The 18,966-nt window shown below is 34.0% G+C and overlaps 1 protein-coding gene and 1 long non-coding RNA gene across 5 annotated transcripts in view; both read left to right on the forward strand.

Moving 5' to 3' along the window:
• The window catches only part of Hs6st (heparan sulfate 6-O-sulfotransferase), an 812,621-nt gene that overhangs the window by 20,955 nt on the left and 772,700 nt on the right, over positions 1–18,966 (forward strand). The gene's annotated exons all lie outside the window — the stretch shown is intronic.
• LOC137236723 (uncharacterized) overlaps positions 15,905–18,966 on the forward strand; it is a 58,972-nt gene continuing 55,910 nt past the window's right edge. Inside the window, exon 1 of the long non-coding RNA XR_010948598.1 lies at positions 15,905–16,128. This is a non-coding gene — a long non-coding RNA (uncharacterized lncRNA). The remainder of the gene's footprint in view (positions 16,129–18,966) is intronic.

The raw sequence follows: 18,966 nt of genomic DNA on the forward strand, positions 1-18,966 counted from the left end.
TTTCGTTGATATGGTGAATTGTTTTTGTGACTTTCGTTTACTGAATACCGAAATCATCTCAAGTCACAAAAATTGTCTCTAAAGGAAAATCTCAAATTTAGAGACTTGAGATGAGACTGAATTACAGAATTCAGCCGTATATGTAAATAGTCCGTAAATTTTAATTAAATTGTTCGTTGACAATTGATGCACACAAGTTCACTAAAAAAAAAGCCAATGAGAACACCCCCAAGTTGCTGTCATCACATAAAACTGTGACTCATATGGCGCGATGTATTGGGGAGCAGATGTATTTGATTAAAAAAAGTTAACTTGATTTTATAAGATATCGAGGGAGAACAAAAAATTGAGAGAAATAGAAATGCAAAGACGATACAAACATTTTAAAAGACTACCTTTATAAAAATGGACCAAAAGCTGCATCCAATTGAACAAAGACGTACTCTATATTGAAATTGAAGCTGATAGATACTAAAATTCATCAAAACTAAAATATGTTTGGCTTTCTTTTGCATTTTCTAATATTATCGCTCCGTTCACCACCTAGAGTAAATTTCTTCCTGATGCTGCATTGTCGTCGAGTATCCTGGTAGGTTGGGCTAGGTTGAACTCGCCGGTCAATAAAGGCCTCACATAGAGCGAATGTGTCCATAACGATACCAGAATTTGTTTGACAATCAAACATTAAAAACCCCAACTAGCTACGAGGACCTATGTTATAAAAAACCTCTGTCTTCTTGGCGAATACTAAAAGTTTTCTAGAACATAGCTGACTCGAAATCTGGTAACTCTGCCGCTCCTTGTAGCTGGGACCTTGATCTGGCGAGCGCAGGACACGAGCGCGAGACACGAACACAGAATGTGCTCAATCGTTTCTTCCTGCACCTCGCACTTCATACATCTGCTGTTACTGAGGAGGCTTAACTTATAAGCATGTGATGCCAGAAGGCAGTGCCCAGTTAATATACCCATCGTGAGCCTTAAGTCTTCTCTCTTTAGATTTGTCAGTCTAACGTTGATGGATGTCTCCTTTCGATGTATCCCAAACGGAATGGGACATTTACCGTCGACTCATCGACTGCTGTACCATCCTTTGCCAACTCATCGCCCTTTTCGTTATCTTCTACGTGACTTGTTATTTGTGCAATTGACTAGTAATTAATTGCATTTTCTTTTGAAGTTGTCAGATTTTTTACGTCACCAATAACACTAGTCAACAAGAGAAATTACTTTGAAGTCTAACTATTTAATTTCGATGTATTATGGCCCCCAAGTACAAAAACAACCAAAATTTTAAATTCTATGGATACGATTTTATTTTTTTTCTATTTCTAAAATCACGAATTTTCACAGAGGTCTTTCCATTTATTTTATCATATCTTGGAAATTAATTATCTAAATTCGTGGAGAGAAACACCAGTGGATTCACCGCAAAATTTTCTTCAAGTCTTGATAAGAAAATTTTTTTATATGATTGACGGTTGTGGAGTTATTTATATAAAAATGTAAAAAAAATTTTTTTTTTTGCAAAATCCAACATTTTTTTATTTTTCAAAAATTCATAAAAAAATCGAAGGCTTTAAAAACTTACAATTTTTATTTCACGGTCTTAAAACTGTAAACATTATAAATAATTGAAATCTTATTTCGTGAAAATACACAAATAAATGTTGGTTTTATTGACAATAAAATGAAAATACCCAATTTAGCGAAAATTTTGCATATCAAGCCTATCATTGTTTTTGACAAACAAATTTTTTAGGTATGACATTTTGCGCAACTTTGTCTTTTTAAAGCTTACTACGGGCATCGTCAGAAATGAGAAAACTCCATAATGACACTCAAGAAATTTTTCCCCGCAATTTTTCTTAAGGCAAAACGCAGATCATAAGAACAAATACCTCATACTGTATGGAAAATTTAAGTTGCCAACACAACAAAAGGGCGGAGAAATTTCACTATTTCACTACAAAATGCATATAAGGATTATTTTAGAATAGATGTTGAGAATTTGAGCAAATATTGGACGCCAAATTCAATTTGTGATAGCTGTATAAATATTTTAAAGAAATGGAAATCCTACCCTCAGTAAGTAACAATTACATTTAATAATTAAAAATATTTATGATACTCATTTTTCACAGAGAAAACATGCAAATTGAAAAACATATGAGGTGGAGAGAAACATGTGATCATGTTGCTAACTGTTACTTGTGTTTTAGTAAAAAAAAAGGATTTTGAAAACATACGATTTAGTCTTATCCCACGATTTCAGCTGGTGGTTTTACTCTTCCCGTACTAGATTCAGATGGAGTTCCATGTCCTGAAAATCAACATAATACGTATACTGAAGTTCCTCCATCGCCTATTTCTTCGTCTTCAAAAATCTCCAGCGTATCAGATGGATTTTGCCCAAAGCCTCTGACACAGTCCTTGTTAAACGATCTTATAAGAGACCTAGAGCTTTCAAAAGATAAGTCAGAGCTACTTGCATCCCGTCTAAAAGAAAGAAATTTATTAGAAAAACAGGTTACGATAACTACCTATCGTGAGCGAGATAAGCCATATGCTTGTTTTTATAGAAATAAAGGCAATATATGTTTTTGCTATGATATAACTGGACTTTTTGGAAAGCTTTGCCAAACATATGACGAAAGTGAATGGAGATTATTTATTGATAGTAACAAAGAAAGCCTTAAAGCAGTTTTATTACACAATGGCAATCAGAAGCCATCAATAACCCATCGCACATGCCTTAAATATGAAGGAGACTTATGAAACCATGTCCAAACTTTTAAAATATATTCATTATGAAAAACATGATTGGAAAATATGTTGCGACTTGAAAGTGGTAGTTTTACTAACTGGACTACAAGGTGGTTACACAAAACATTGTTGTTTTCTTTGCCTTTGGGATAGCCGAGATCGAAGCGCACATTATGTAAGGAAGGGCTGGCCAGCAAGAACCAATCACGAAGTAGGCACACACAATATAAAATATGCTGCTCTAATAAAAAAGGAGAATGTGATTTTTCAGCCATTACACATCAAGCTTGGATTAGTCAAGAATTTTGTTAAGGCGCTAAACAAAAATGAAAAAGCATTCGATTATATTCAAACAATATTTCTAAAATTATCCTCTTCAAACATTTCTGAAGGTGTTTTTGATGGTCCACAAATTCGAAAACTACTACAGAGCCCCACATTCGAGATGAAAAGGCTGCATGGAACTCATTTAGGCTGATTGTTTCAAACTTTTTAGGAAATAATCGGGGTCCAAATTATAAGAAAACATTTCTTATTTACTAACCAACTATTCGAAACTCGGTAAGTAGGAATATGATATGATTTTTGTATATTCATCATAATTTTAACCTCTAAATTACATATACATATAATTTCAGGTGCAAACATGTCTCTAAAAATGCATTTCTTACATTCCCATTTGGATTTTTTCCCTTCAAATCGTGGTGATGTCAGTGACGAGCATGGAGAACGATTTCACTAACAACTTACGTCAATAGAGGAGCGTTATCAAGGATTCTGGAACGAAAATATGATGGGGGATTGTAATTGGTTTCTTATACGAGAATCAAATTCAGAAAATTACAGTATACAAGCAAAAAGTAGAAACCATTTTTAAATATTTCAAGTACTAAATTTTGTAGAATTTCTTTAATAAAGGTATCTTAAATAGCTAAATAAACAAAAATATTAAAAATACGTATTTTCCCTTCATTCACTTAATTGTTAATAAGATTACCGTTTATCCATGGATTTTCATGAAATAAGCTTGCCTTATTTGAAATGTTCACAGTTTTACGATCATCTAATAAAAGTTGTAAGTTTTTGTCTCTTTCGATTTTTTACGAATTAAAGAAGAAAAAAAAAAAATGGAAATGTTTAATACAAAAAATCGATTTTTTTATAATGCGATGCAAATAACTCTGAAACCAATAAGTAGTTAAAAAATCAATGGATCTCCTTTTCAAAAAAGGCAAATTTTAGAGAAAAAAAAAAAAAAAAACAAAAACGTAGCTCCATAGAATTTTAAATTCCATTTTTATAATTAAGGGACTATAGCAAATAAAAAAAAATAGTGGTAATCCAGGGTAATGCGAAAAGTTTAATTTTGTAGAGCAGTGTAACCGACGCTAATAGATATGGTTAAGTAAAAATGTGGTTATGATTAAGGCATTATGGCTATAGCAACTTTGCCTGGGCGTTAAACCCGCAGCCGTTATCGCAACTCAAAAATCGTTAATTAAATTTTCAATAAATTGGATCGTAAAAAGTTAGTGAATTTCCCTACTGGACTATTTATCAAGTTTAAGGTCTTACCGAAAATTTGCTTACGAACTGGCCGCAAGATTCCATTTTAACTTGCTCCGTCTAGAGGCATTTTTATTTTTTAATAAAAAAAATGCTCATTTAAAAACGCAGATGGCGCGCATAAATTAAGCACACAAAAAAATAAAGTGCAGTGTTAACAAATTTCGTAATAGTGCAATGTGAAAAAGTCTTCTGTAATTGTACAGTATTACACTTTTTAGAGTGATATCGAAAAAAAAATTTTTGGAGTACCGCTGGTGCTCGTTGTATTGAGTAATGGCGAATGCGAACAGCAATATAACTATTTGCCGTCATCCAGTGAGTTTTACAGCTCCGGCTCACGCTCAATTTTCACGGGAATGCTCTGGATCATTGAGAGACTTGAGAAGCAGATGTGATATTTTCGCACACGTGAAATGTGATCGGCAGACGTCGCCGCTGTTTTTCATTTAACTCATACGGCGAAAGGCTAAGCAGCGGCATCTATTTTTGAAAAAGTAGGTTTATTAAAGGCAGCGTTGCCAAACTAAAGACAAGTAATTAACAAATTATCTGGCTCACAAATTTAACCAGACTTCTATCTAGATTTATCTGGCTCAAATCGTTGTTTTTGCATTTACATGCAAAATTATTTATCTGGCTCAGGCTCTTTGCCACCGGATGATAGCTACTATTATAATTTAAATTCTATTTTCAGGATATTTTTTTTTGGGTGCATTGTGTGCATGTACGAGTAAGGTTAAATAAGACTCGTGACAATGACACTTCTAGCATAGCTCCACAAAAGAGGGATACAAATAAATATTTAAAAAATTGACATATGGGTGATTCTCCGCGAGCTTACAGTTTTGTGTCTTCGAAATTTGAAATATATTAAAGCATTGTCTATGAATTAAATTATGTAATTGAGTTAAAATCATGTTTATTTTAAAGTTTCATGTTTAATTTTATTGACTGGTCATCAGTTTTATGAAGTTATAGTTCATAATACCCTACAAATGTCACAACCGTGGCATCTCCACAACCACATTTTTCATAACATTTTAGGTGGTCACTTTTTTAATCTTGAATTACACGAGTAATAAACTGTCATTATATTAAATATTTGACTTAATCTGCAATATTAAATGGTGTTTTAATGATAACATTTCTGTTTTCGATTTTTAATTTGATTTTGAAAAGTGTCCATGAGTTTTTGAGTAAAAAATGTTATTCAAATCGTTAGGTTGGTACTGCTTTATTGCACACTGGTTTCAAATCGTTAGGTTGGTACTGCTTTATTGCACACTGGTATGTGACAGTGAGTGTGAATTTTGATCAAGTGTCCCCGCATATTTCCATGCCAATGTTTGCAGTCTTAAAATAACTAATATCCATTTTTAAACACTGAAGAACTGGAAAAACGGTACGTATCAAAAATCGTGTCTCAACCGTGGCACTTGTATCTTTGTAGTTTAAGTTAAGTACCTTCTATTGTACCATTTTTCTTTAAAGTTTGATGACATAACCTTAAAATTTTACGGAAAGTCTTGCGAGTTATACTAGCTGTTTTTAATGAGCAATTTATTGTCAAAATGTCACAACCGTGGCACGCGTGTAATGTCACAACCGTGGCAGGTTTCTGTATCAAGAACAGAAATTAATAGCTGTAGCCCGTCCACTTTGGGAATGTTTTTTAGCTAAAAAAACTCATAGAAAATGATTGAAAATATTTGAAAATCGAATATTTTTTTCCAAAATTTTGGGTTAGTAAAACTGATAGATCGCGGAGAATCGCCCACATATACTATGTTAATACCTTTATGTTAGGTCACTTCCTTGTTACTTCGAGGGAAGTTATTAAAAATATAGATTTCAAGATCCTACAATTTTGTTGAGACAAAACGCGGAAAACAAGAAAGTGAGCTAGTATAAAGGTAGTAAAATAGTATATGTATGTGTCTATTTTTTTAAATATATATTTGTATTCTTTTTTTGTCGAGCTATGGTAGAAGTGTCATTGCCACGAGTCCTATTTAACCTTACTTGTACATACGTAGTCGACAGTAAGATATTTAATTTATGCTCACCATCTGCATTTTTTGATGAGAACTTTTTTCATTTAAAATAGAAATAGACTGCCAAGTCATTAAGACATTGGCATTGACAGTGCGTATTCTTTAGACTAGATTTTGTTCAAATTTATATATGGAGCGTTTCTCCTTTTTCGTTTAACTGGTAGTAAAAAAACCGGTCTCTTAAAATATTTATCTGCTGGAAATTTGCGAAATTCTTTGAATTTTTGATGACAAAAGAAATTAATTAGGCAATTCATAAGGCCTTTTTAAGGTCGGTAAGAAGGGAAATCAGTATGAAGCATTGAAATATTTTATTTTATCCTATCGCTATTCCTTTAATTAATAATTATCATTTTTCTGTTGTTATTTATAGACAACATAAAGTTGTCAGCTGAAATTTAAGAAAACGTTAGCCTCAATTTGATGTTCACCATTGTTTTTCATTTGAAACGTTTTCTCAAATTCTTCCAAAACATTTCTTAAAAAGTTAGAATAGCACTTTGAAAAGAGCCTTTCGATTTAATTTCATTATGATCGTGATTGAAGTGAATTTGGGAATAAGAAATTTCCCAATTTCTTTTTTTATAACATCAAACAATTTTGTGAGCTATCGGTTGAAATCTAAAAACAACATTTGTTCTCAAATGATTCACAAGTCGAGACTAAAGAAATATGTTTAATGCGTCGTCATAAATTTACTATAACATAATCCCGATTTACAAGATCCACACACGACCAACTCGCTACCTTGTATGTACACTTACGGGCAAAAACAGCCGGCAAACATTTTTTCCCTGTTACGGCGTTTCTACGGTCACTATAGCTACTTAACGAAATATTTTAGCTCTTGTGGTGATGATTTTAAGATATAAGATGAAATAAATTATGAGATAAATAAAGTAAACGTACAGATTGGAGAGGACAAAGGGGTGTCGCATAGGGGTCAACGTTAAGATTTCTTTATGGAGGCTCCAAAAATTAGGCTGACGGCAGAGTGGAAGCGAAATGCGTTGCTATGATGTAAAGATAGAAAGCTATGAAAATTATTTCTTTTTATAAATTGTAAAAGCTGTCAGCGTGCTTGTAAAATATATGAAAATAAAAATTTCATCTCGCTCAAGGCCTGGTTTTCTCCCAAAGCGGTGCCGCTATGTTACGACCGCGAAAGAGCGGCCGTATACTCACCGTTTTCAGCGCCACCGCTTTGTTGTATAAACTACGAACAGTTATCACAGACGATTTGCAAAATTTAATTCTGCATTTTTCCGTGTTTTTTTTTAATTTGTTATTATTTTCTTTAAACATACATGAAAAAAATGTTAATTCTAAATGTTAATTTTTTTTATTAATAAATAACTTCAATTGTTTGAAGAAAGTACAAACCGATCTCCAGAGGCAATGGAAACTGCAGGAAGTTCGGTGCTCATCACCGTTTTTTGCCACCGCTGTTGTCAAAGCGGTGAACATTTTGTCAGAGGTAACTGGTTGTTCCGTAGTTTTGAAAACCCAATCGCTAACTAAATTTTCATCACTAGTAGCATTATTTGAATAAACACAATAGTTTTCTAGAAGTCTGATTAATATGAAACTTTGCATACGTATCAAAGGCCGATGACAATGCATTAATGTGATGGTGTGTTGACATAAGGTCAACGGCCATAAGGTCAATTGGCCTTATTACCACTTTGAATGGCCATAATTTGATTGCAACTTTGCACACGTATCAAGGCTCGATGACAATGCATTAATGTGATGGTGTGGTGACATAAGGTCAACAGCCATAAGGTCAATTGGCGTTATTACCACTTTGAATGGCCATAAGTTTGATTGAAACTTTGCACACGTATCTAGGCCCGATGACAATGCAATAATGTGATGGCGTGGTGACATAAGGTCAACGGACATAAGGTCAATTGAACTTATGACCACCCCAAATGGCCATAGATTTGAAACCTTGCACATAATGCGAAAAACGCATTCCTTTATTAATGATAGAAGTGGATACATGGCACATCTACGAAAGAGCATACTGGAGCCCTTTTTAACACGCTTTTATTAGCTTGGCCTGTATCTATCTATGTATCTATGTATCCATGTATGTATGTAACGGAATCTGGAGTGGAGCCGAGAGCCTCGGTAATGCAGAGCTCCTCTGCAAAGAGTTTGCAGAAATTTCCCCCGCATGGTGACGCAGATGTCATCTGCATACGCGATCACTTGGTGAGAGAGAACGCCGCCCTGCGGAGTGCCTCTGCCGACCGGTCTGCGGATCACGCATCCACCTAGCTCAGTTTTAATCTGCCTATGCGTAAGCAGGTTGTATATAAACTGCACCAGGCACGCGTCAACCCCCAGATCGGCCAGCGCCGAGGTGATTGCCTCAGGGAGAACGTTGTTGAAGGCACCCGCTATATATAGAAATGCCACCAGTGTGTATTCCTTGAGGTCAAGTGACCTTTCGATAACGGATACCAGTGAGCGCAAGGCCGTGTCAGTTGACCTACCCTTAGTATAGGAATGTTGAGCTTGCGAAAGAAGCGATGGCTCAATCCTCCGTATGTAGTCCTCTAGGAGTCTTTCGAGTGCTTTTAGCAGAAAAGAAGATAAGCTTATAGGCCTATAATCATTTGGTTTAGAGTGGGAGGTTTTCCTTGCCTTGGGGATAAAGACCACGTCGACTTCTCTCCACGATGCTGGTACGTAATTGAGCCTAAGACAACCTATAAACATCCCTTTTATCCAGGGCCTATAAGTTCGGCAGTATACTGTAGCTGAGCCGGGTGGTAGGCGGAGAATGCTATCACCATACCACGCCGGCCATATCCATTCATAGAAACTAGATAACTATTTGTAAAATTTTCACGTTTTTATACTCAGCGTGCTTTGCACACAGAGTAAAAAGAAAAGAAAGAAAGATTTACATATCGTAACAAAATTGGGTACGCATATTTTCCTTATAGCAGGAAATATTTCTAGTTAAAATGGACGGGATCGGTTAAAGACCACGGCAACTTAGATATAAAACAAGTTTAAAAGGGTCGTAGACTAGAATAATAAGCGATAACTTAGCAAAAAATAGTTTTGAATCAATGATATTTCACTTATCAAGTTTTATTGTAAGAGGAAATGGGGAGACATTTTTTTTTAACGGGCGGTGCCACGTGTTTTGTAGAAAAGTAATTTATCTGAAAAAAAATGTACACCCGAACTTAGACATCTTTACTTATTTTATTTTGTGCTTCCATTTAGACATGACATCCTAGAGGGACTAGGGAAAAATTTTCCATCTCCAAAATTTGTTTATAATTGCCGGTTGTCGAAGGAAATATGTATATGGGAAATGTAGCTATTTAATTAATTATTTAATAATTAAGTACGAAAATGAAGATAATTTGGTCATGTGTAAACTAGGTCTCAGCCATCTCCGGCTCACATATTTTGCACTTTAATTCTTTGTCATCCGCGGAACAGGAAAAAAATTTACTATTTTTAACTTTGATGACAAAAAAACTGAATTTATTAAACTTTTAAGTTTTATTTATTTACGACAAGAAATTGAATTTATGAAACCGTCAGTATTCGAATAACGAAAGTTTTTTGATTGCATGCTTTGTTGAAATCGATTACCACCTAGTCGATTTTCTAAAAATACAAAAAATGCTACTCGATTATTCGACTAGTCGATTGGCCGAATAATCGATTGGTTTCCACAGCCCTTTTACATAGGCGAGTGTTACACGATGAGGCAATGCTGCCAGTATCACTATCCATATTGAAGGATTTAAAAATTTGATCCATGAACGTTGAGCGTGATATACTGATGGATCATGGTCCGGACCGCAAAATATCTAGAAATTTTGAAATCCATCAACATGGATCGTGATCCAGTATTGACAGCATTGCCTTATCGTGTCACACTCGCCATAGGTTATGTATTTATTGTGAAATCCTGTTTTTAAGGGTAGTTTGCTTTAAGTTTTTTCCTTCTACCAGATAATGTACCCCATAAGCACTTTTGTTTACTCTCTGTTAACAGCACATTTGAGAGCTTAACTTATTCTCAAATGTCAAATGTTTTCCCTCAAAGCCGCAAAAAATACCAGTTCATACCGTTCTCAAACTAAAGAACACCTTTTTAATATGTGATTTTCGCTATTCTTAAAATTAAGAGCTGTCATACTCTAAAATTAATCTCAGTCATGGCCTGAATGGAATTTAACCGAAGTGCTTTTTGAAATGTTTCTCAAGGTGTTCAAGTCGAGAGTTAACACTTGATATGAGTTTGAGAAAACGTTTACTTGCAAATTATAAACAGTGCTCCAATACAAATATGGGTCTTTATACCTCCTCGAACCTTTGTTCTGTCACTTATTCAGTATGTCTTATATAGTACATACACATTAGGGGTACATCATGGTTCAACTATATGATTGACTCATCTCCACAACAACAACATACCTGTGTTCAGATTGACAAAATTTGCGTGTTGGTGTTAGGTGGATGGAATGGAGAGAAAGCATAAATGTTTGCAATTCTTGTGCGTGGTGCGAAAATAATGCGCTTAATTGGATGCATTTACTAAACAATAAGTTCAAGCGGTGTGAAACTACCTTTAAATAATTGTCAATGTGTTAGTTACATTTTGCGTTTGCCATCTTCTTTTGACAATCCCTACGCCCGTGCAATGAATAAATTAAATCATCTGATCAAATAAGTCAATCATATAATTGTGCCATGGATTACAGAGAATAAATGTGTCCATGGTGTTTACAAATAAGGATAACCCAAAAACTAAATCGAGAATTTTCATGAATAGGCCACAGAAAAACTTGTTGCCAGAAATCTCTGGAATATACTCGCCAAATATGGACTCTTAATATTAATGGGAAATTATAACTGGATTTACCACTTTAATATTAAGACTCCGTATTTGATGAGAATATTCTACATAGATGTAGCCAGTAAAAAAAAATCGATTCAGCCCAGCCTAACATACAAAGTATATTAAACCTTTTCTTTTTGCTAGTAACAACAATATAATATAATGTTGTTTTTGTAGACATCAATATTATTGAAATCGGTCTCACATGTTTAGCTCTTGTCCAGTGTATTAAGAAGTTTTGTCACGTGTTAGTATCCATCCGCTTCTGTTTTAGCATTTTAATAATCATCACGTGCATCCTAACATAAAAGCGTTGCACATGGTTTGTTTTTTTTTTTTAAATGCAACGATAAAATCTGTAGCTCTGTGAAGTTGGCACCTACTTGGTCGAATAATTAAAAAAACCATATCTCATTCGTTTGTCCACCGTTTGTCCATGTTTGTCCAGGAAAAATTTTCGTTTGTCCACCTTTTGTTAAAAAGTTATTTCAAAAAAAAAAAAAAAATCGTGTGTGAAGTTGGCACCTCCATTTGCGAGTATTTAAAAAAACTAAATGCCATTCGTTTGTCCATCGTTTGTCTACGTTTGTCCAAGAAAAATTTTCGTTTGTCCACCTTTTGTTAAAAAGTTATTTCAAAAAAAAAAAAAATCCCATGTGAAGTTGGCACCTCCATTTACGATTAATTAAAAAAACCAAATGCCATTCGTTTGTCCATCGTTTGTCCACGTTTGTCCAGGAAAAATTTTCGTTTGTCCACCTTTTGTTAAAAAGTTATAACAAAAACATTTTTTTTCGAAAAAACCCAAAAAATTTTTTGTTTCGCTTTATTGTGCTAAATCGTATGTCCGTCGTTTGCCCGTCGTTTGTCCATGTTTGTTCAGGAGAAATTTTCGTTTGTCCACCTTTTGTTAAAAATTTATTTCAAAAAAACAAAAATCATGTGTGAAGTTGGCACCTCCATTTACGAGCAATTAAAAAAACCAAATGCCATTCGTTTGTCCAGGAAAAATTTTCGTTTGTCCACCTTTTGTTAAAAAGTTATTTCAAAAAAAAAAAAATCCCATGTGAAGTTGGCACCTCCATTTACGAGTAATTAAAAAAACCAAATGCCATTCGTTTGTCCATCGTTTGTCCACGTTTGTCCAGGAAAAATTTTCGTTTGTCCACCTTTTGTTAAAAAGTTATAACAAAAACATTTTTTTTCGAAAAAACCCAAAAAATTTTTTGTTTCGCTTTATTGTGCTAAATCGTATGTCCGTCGTTTGCCCGTCGTTTGTCCATGTTTGTCCAGGAGAAATTTTCGTTTGTCCACCTTTTGTTAAAAAGTTATTTAAAAAAAAACAAAACTCGTGTGTGAAGTTGGCACCTCCATTTACGAGTAATTAAAAAAACCAAATGCTATTCGTTTGTCCATCGTTTGTTCACGATTGTCCAGGAAAAATTTTCGTTTGTCCACCTCTTGTTAAAAAGTTATAACAAAAATATTTTTTTTTTTCGAAAAACCCCAAAAGTTTTTTTCGCTTTTTGTGTCCGTCGTTTGCCCATCGTTTGTCAATATATGTATTTGTCTACGAAAGATTTCCTATTGTCCACCTTTTGTTAAAAAATTATAACAAAATCATTTTTTTCGAAAAAAATCTAAACAATTGCTGCTCATGAAAGGTGGACAAACGAAAATTTCTCCTGGACAAACATGGACAAACGATGGACAAACGACGGACATACGATTTAGCACAATAAAGCGAAACAAAAATTTTTTTTGGGTTTTTTCGAAAAAAAAAAATGTTTTTGTTATAACTTTTTAACAAAAGGTGGACAAACAAAAATTTTTCCTGGACAAACGTGGACAAACGATGGACAAACGAATGGCATTTGGTTTTTTTAATTACTCGTAAATGGAGGTGACAACTTCACACACGATTTTTGTTTTTTTGAAACACCTTTTTAACAAAAGGTGGACAAACGAAAATTTTTCCTGGACAATCGTGGACAAACGATGGACAAACGAATGGCATTTGGTTTTTTTAATTGCTCGTAAATGGAGGTGCCAACTTCACACACGATTTTTGTTTTTTTGAAATAACTTTTTAACAAAAGGTGGACAAACGAAAATTTCTCCTGAACAAACATGGACAAACGACGGGCAAACGACGGACATACGATTTAGCACAATAAAGCGAAACAAAAATTTTTTTGGATTTTTTCGAAAAAAAAAAATGTTTTTGTTATAACTTTTTAACAAAAGGTGGACAAACCAAAATTTTTCCTGGACAAACGTGGACAAACGATGGACAAACGAATGGAATTTGGTTTTTTTAATTTCTCGTAAATGGAGGTGCCAACTTCACACACGATTTTTGTTTTTTTGAAATAACTTTTTAACAAAAGGTGGACAAACGAAAATTTTTCCTGGACAATCGTGGACAAACGATGGACAAACGAATGGCATTTGGTTTTTTTAATTGCTCGTAAATGGAGGTGCCAACTTCACACACGATTTTTGTTTTTTTGAAATAACTTTTTAACAAAAGGTGGACAAACGAAAATTTCTCCTGAACAAACATGGACAAACGACGGGCAAACGACGGACATACGATTTAGCACAATAAAGCGAAACAAAATTTTTTTTGGATTTTTTCGAAAAAAAAATGTTTTTGTTATAACTTTTTAACAAAAGGTGGACAAACCAAAATTTTTCCTGGACAAACGTGGACAAACGATGGACAAACGAATGTCATTTGGTTTTTTTAATTTCTCGTAAATGGAGGTGCCAACTTCACACACGATTTTTGTTTTTTTGAAATAACTTTTAACCAAAAGGTGGACAAACGAAAATTTTTCCTGGACAATCGTGGACAAACGATGGACAAACGAATGGCATTTGGTTTTTTTAATCTCCCGTAAATGGAGGTGCCAACTTCACACACGATTTTTGTTTTTTTGAAATAACTTTTTAACAAAAGGTGGACAAACGAAAATTTCGCCTCGACAAACATGGAAAAACGATTGGCAAACGATGGGCAAACGGCGGGCATACGATTTAGCACAATAAAGCGAAACAAAATTTTTTTTTGGGTTTTTTCGAAAAAAATGTTTTTGTTATAACTTTTTAACAAAAGGTGGACAAACGAATATTTTTCCTGGACAAACGTGGACAAACGATGGACAAACGAATGGCATTTGGTTTTTTCAATTACTCGTAAATGGAGGTGCCAACTTCACACACGATTTTTGTTTTTTTGAAATAACTTTTTAACAAAAGGTGGACAAACGAAAATTTCTTCTGGACAAACATGAACAAACGATGGGCAAACGACGGACATACGATTTAGAACAATAAAGCGAAACTAACATTTTTTGGGTTTTTTCGAAAAAAAATGTTTTTGTTATAACTTTTTAACAAAAGGTGGACAAACGAAAATTTTTCCTGGACAAACGTGGACAAACGATGGACAAACGAATGGCATTTGGTTTTTTTAATTACTCGTAAATGGAGGTGCCAACTTCACACACGATTTTTGTTTTTTTGAAATAACTTTTTAACAAAAGGTGGACAAACGAAAATTTTTCCTGAACAATCGTGGACAAACGATGGACAAACGAATGGCATTTGGTTTTTTTAATTACTTTTAAATGGAGGTGCCAACTTCACACACGATTTTTGTTTTTTTGAAATAACTTTTTAACAAAAGGTGGACAAACGAAAATGTTTCCTGGACAAACATGGACAAACGATGGGCAAACGACGGACATACGATTTAGCACAATAAAGCGAAACAAAAAATTTTTTGGGTTTTTTCGAAAAAAAATGTTTTTGTTATAACTTTTTAACAAAAGGTGGACAAACGAAAATTTTTCCTGGACAAACGTGGACAAACGAATGGCATTTGGTTTTTTTAATTACTCGTAAATGGAGGTGCCAACTTCACACGGGATTTTTTTTTTTTGAAATAACTTTTTAACAAAAGGTAGACAAACGAAAATTTTTCCTGGACAAACGTGGACAAACGATGGACAAACGAATGGCATTTAGTTTTTTTAAATACTCGCAAATGGAGGTGCCAACTTCACACACGATTTTGTTTTTTGAAATAACTTTTTAACAAAAGGTGGACAAACGAAAATTTTTCCTGCACAAACATGGGCAAACGGTGGACAAACGAATGAGATATGGTTTTTTAAATTATTCGACCAAGTAGGTGCCAACATCACAGAGCTAAAATCTGTCGCATTGCTGAGCTGAGTGCAAAAGGTAAGTATGTACCGAATTCCCCTGATTTGTAAAATTCAATTGCGTGTGTTTTGTTGTGCCACTTTCGACAGCTGTCGTTAAACACCGAAATCATTATTCCATCAAATGTAAACAAAGAAGAATAAATAAGTAAATGGAAAAAAATTCAGGTATACAAAGTGTTTGTACACAAGATTAGCCGTGTTACAGGCACACTTTCAATTTGTCTTGTTTTCTTAGTAAAAACAATATTTTTCACTTGAAATTTTTTATTCTCTACTCTTTCTTATTTATTGTTTGTATAAATTAACATTTGTGTTTATTTTCATTTCGGCATTAAATACCTATTCTCTTCGATTTGCTGTTTTGCTATGAGTTGTTTGCGGTGAGGAATTTTACTTGCAGTACACGTACATATGTATGTATACAGCAACAAACAGCATTATTTTAATGCCAGCAATTAATTCAAATTGTTCAACTAAGAATTGTGTGTTTGGAAAGTTTAATGATGTGGAAAGAGCAATTAAAAATTCTTCAGTTTCGACCATTTATTTCTGCAGGAAATGCATACCTAATAATAAACTTGGTGTTTAAACTGAATAATATAATGTAAAATTGTCGTTGGTAAGATAGTTCTTATTATAAACATTTTTAGTTTTTCTTTAAAAATTTGGTTTGCCTTTTTTGGCATAATAATTCTATGAACGATAACTGTATGTGTTGGCTTAGTACTTTAAAGTCATATTTTAAAAGGTAAATAGGTTGAGTACGGAGGAAGCTTATTTCCGATTTCAAAATTACAAAAGAATATTTTTTGTTTGTTTATTGTTATTTCAAATACATTTGAAGATCTTATATCGGATGGGTTTACACACCCTACCCCTTTTAAAGGCACATAGCCACACATGTGTATTAATTTTATTATACTCAGCTGAGCAGAGCTCACAGAGTATATTAACTTTGTTCGCATAACGGTATTCCGTAACGGCATAAACTAATCGAGATAGATATAGACTTCTATATATCAAAATAATCTGGGCGAAAAAAGAAATTAATTTAGCCATGTCCGTCCGTCCGTCCGTAAACACGATAACTTGAGTAAATTTTGAGGTATCTTGATGAAATTTGGTATGTGGGTTCCGCTATTTAAAATGAACGAAATCGGACTACAACCACGCCCACTTTTTCGATATCGAAAATTTCGAAAAACCGAAAAAGTGCGATAATTCATTACCAAATACGGATAAAGCGATGATGGTAGGTGCGTTGACCTTATTAGGCAAAATAGAAAATTAGTAAAATTTTAGACAATGGGCGTAGCACCGTCCACTTTTAAAAGAAGGTAATTTAAAAGTTTTGCAAGGTGTAATTTGGCAGTCGTTGAAGATATCATGATGAAATTCGGCAGGAACGTTACTCCTATTACTATATGTGTGCTAAATAAAAATTAGCAAAATCGGATGACGAACACGCCCACTTAAAAAAAAGTTTTTTTAAGTAAAATTTTAACAAAAAATGTAATATCTTTACAGTATATATGTAAGTAAATTATGTCAACATTCAACTCCAGTAATGATATGGTGCAACAAGATACAAAAATAAAAGAAAATTTCAAAATGGGCGTGGCTCCGCCCTTTTTCATTTAATTCGTCTAGAATACTTTTAATGCCATAAGTCAAACAAAAATTTACCAATCCTTGTGAAATTTGGTAGGGGCATAGATTCTATGACGATAACTGTTTTCTGTGAAAATGGGCGAATTCGGTTGAAGCCACGCCCAGTTTTTATACACAGTCGACCGTCTGTCCTTCCGCTCGGCCGTTAACACGATAACTTGAGCAAAAATCGAAATCCGACTATGACCACGCCCACTTTTTCGATATCGAAAATTACGAAAAATGAAAAAAATTCTATAATTCTATACCAAATATGAAAAAAGAGATGAAACATGGTACATAATTGGATTGGTGTATTGACGCAAAATATAACTTTAGAAAAAGCTTTGTAAAATGGGTGTGACACCTACCATACTAAGGAGAAGGAAATGAAAAAGTTCTGCAGGGCAAAATCAAAAGCCCTTGGAATCTTGGCAGGAATACTGTTCGTGGTATTACATATATAAATAAATTAGTGGTACTCGACAGATTATATTCTGGGTCACCCTGGTCCACATTTTGGTCGATATCTCGAAAACGCCTTCACATATACAACTAAGGGCCACTCCCTTTTAAAACCCTCATTAATACCTTTAATTTGATACCCATATCGTACAAACGCATCCTAGTCACCCCTCGTCCACCTTTATGGCAATATCTCGAAATATAGAACTAAGGCCCACTCCCTTTTAAAATACTCATTAACAGCTTTCATTTGATACCCATATCGTACAAACACATTCTAGAGTCACCCCTGGTCCACCTTTATGGCGATATCTCGAAAAGGCGTCCACCTATAGAACTATGGCTCACTCCCTTTTAAAATAATCTTTAATACCTTCCATTTGAAACCCATGTCATACAAACACATTCCAGGTTACCCTAGGTTCATTTTGCTAAATGGTGATTGTCCCTTATTTTGTCTCCAAAGCTCTCAGCTGAGTATGTAATGTTCGGTTACACCCGAACTTAGCCTTCCTTACTTGTTCGTGAAACGGTTCATCACGGCAGAAACAAATATATATAAATATAAACTTCTGTTCATAGTTGCCACACCAATTTTTCGTTTTGGACCAAAATTCATCGAAAAAAAGGACCAAATCTAAGAAAAAAGTACAAAATTTTTGTTTTATTTTATTGGTATACAAACAAATCGGAAATTTATAAGAGTATCGTATTCGTTGTAAAATATAACATTTTAGGATGTTCCCATGGTTTTCTATATAAAACAGTACTAAGCATAGTGATGACTGTGCTTTAATTCAAACTTCACAAACAAAAAAAGTGTACTTTTAGGTATTACATGTGCACATTTCTAGGATAAGTCTATGTTTTTCATCCACTAAACGTTGTGACCCTAGTTTTCTCACAAAGATCTTAGTTCCAGAATTATGTTGTTGATTGCAATGAAATAAAATGCATAGCGCAGTTAGGTTTTAGTAAGGAACGGTTCAAAACAAAGCAACGGCAAACTCAGTAAATCATAAATGAAAGTAAGAAATTTTGTTTAAGTTATTTTTTTAGCTGCCTACTTTTTCCCTAAACGTTAAAACTTCATACCAGATCAGTTTGTTGCACATTTATAAAGTTATCGCTTTCAAGAAGTATTTCTGCCTTACTTCCAGTTAAAATATTTCTAGTGCCAAGATACCTAGTTTTCAAGTATCTAGCCTAGCTTAACACCACAATAGCCCTAGAATTCTTTGAACTCATTAAGCTGCTTTGAGCTGGGTGAGAAAGATTTTCCACGTAAAAATTTTGAAAGAGTTACTTCTTCTTTGACACTTTGATATATCCCTTCACAAAC

The sequence above is a fragment of the Eurosta solidaginis genome, chromosome 1, assembly GCF_040869045.1.
Source record: "Eurosta solidaginis isolate ZX-2024a chromosome 1, ASM4086904v1, whole genome shotgun sequence".
Taxonomy (NCBI): domain Eukaryota; kingdom Metazoa; phylum Arthropoda; class Insecta; order Diptera; family Tephritidae; genus Eurosta; species Eurosta solidaginis.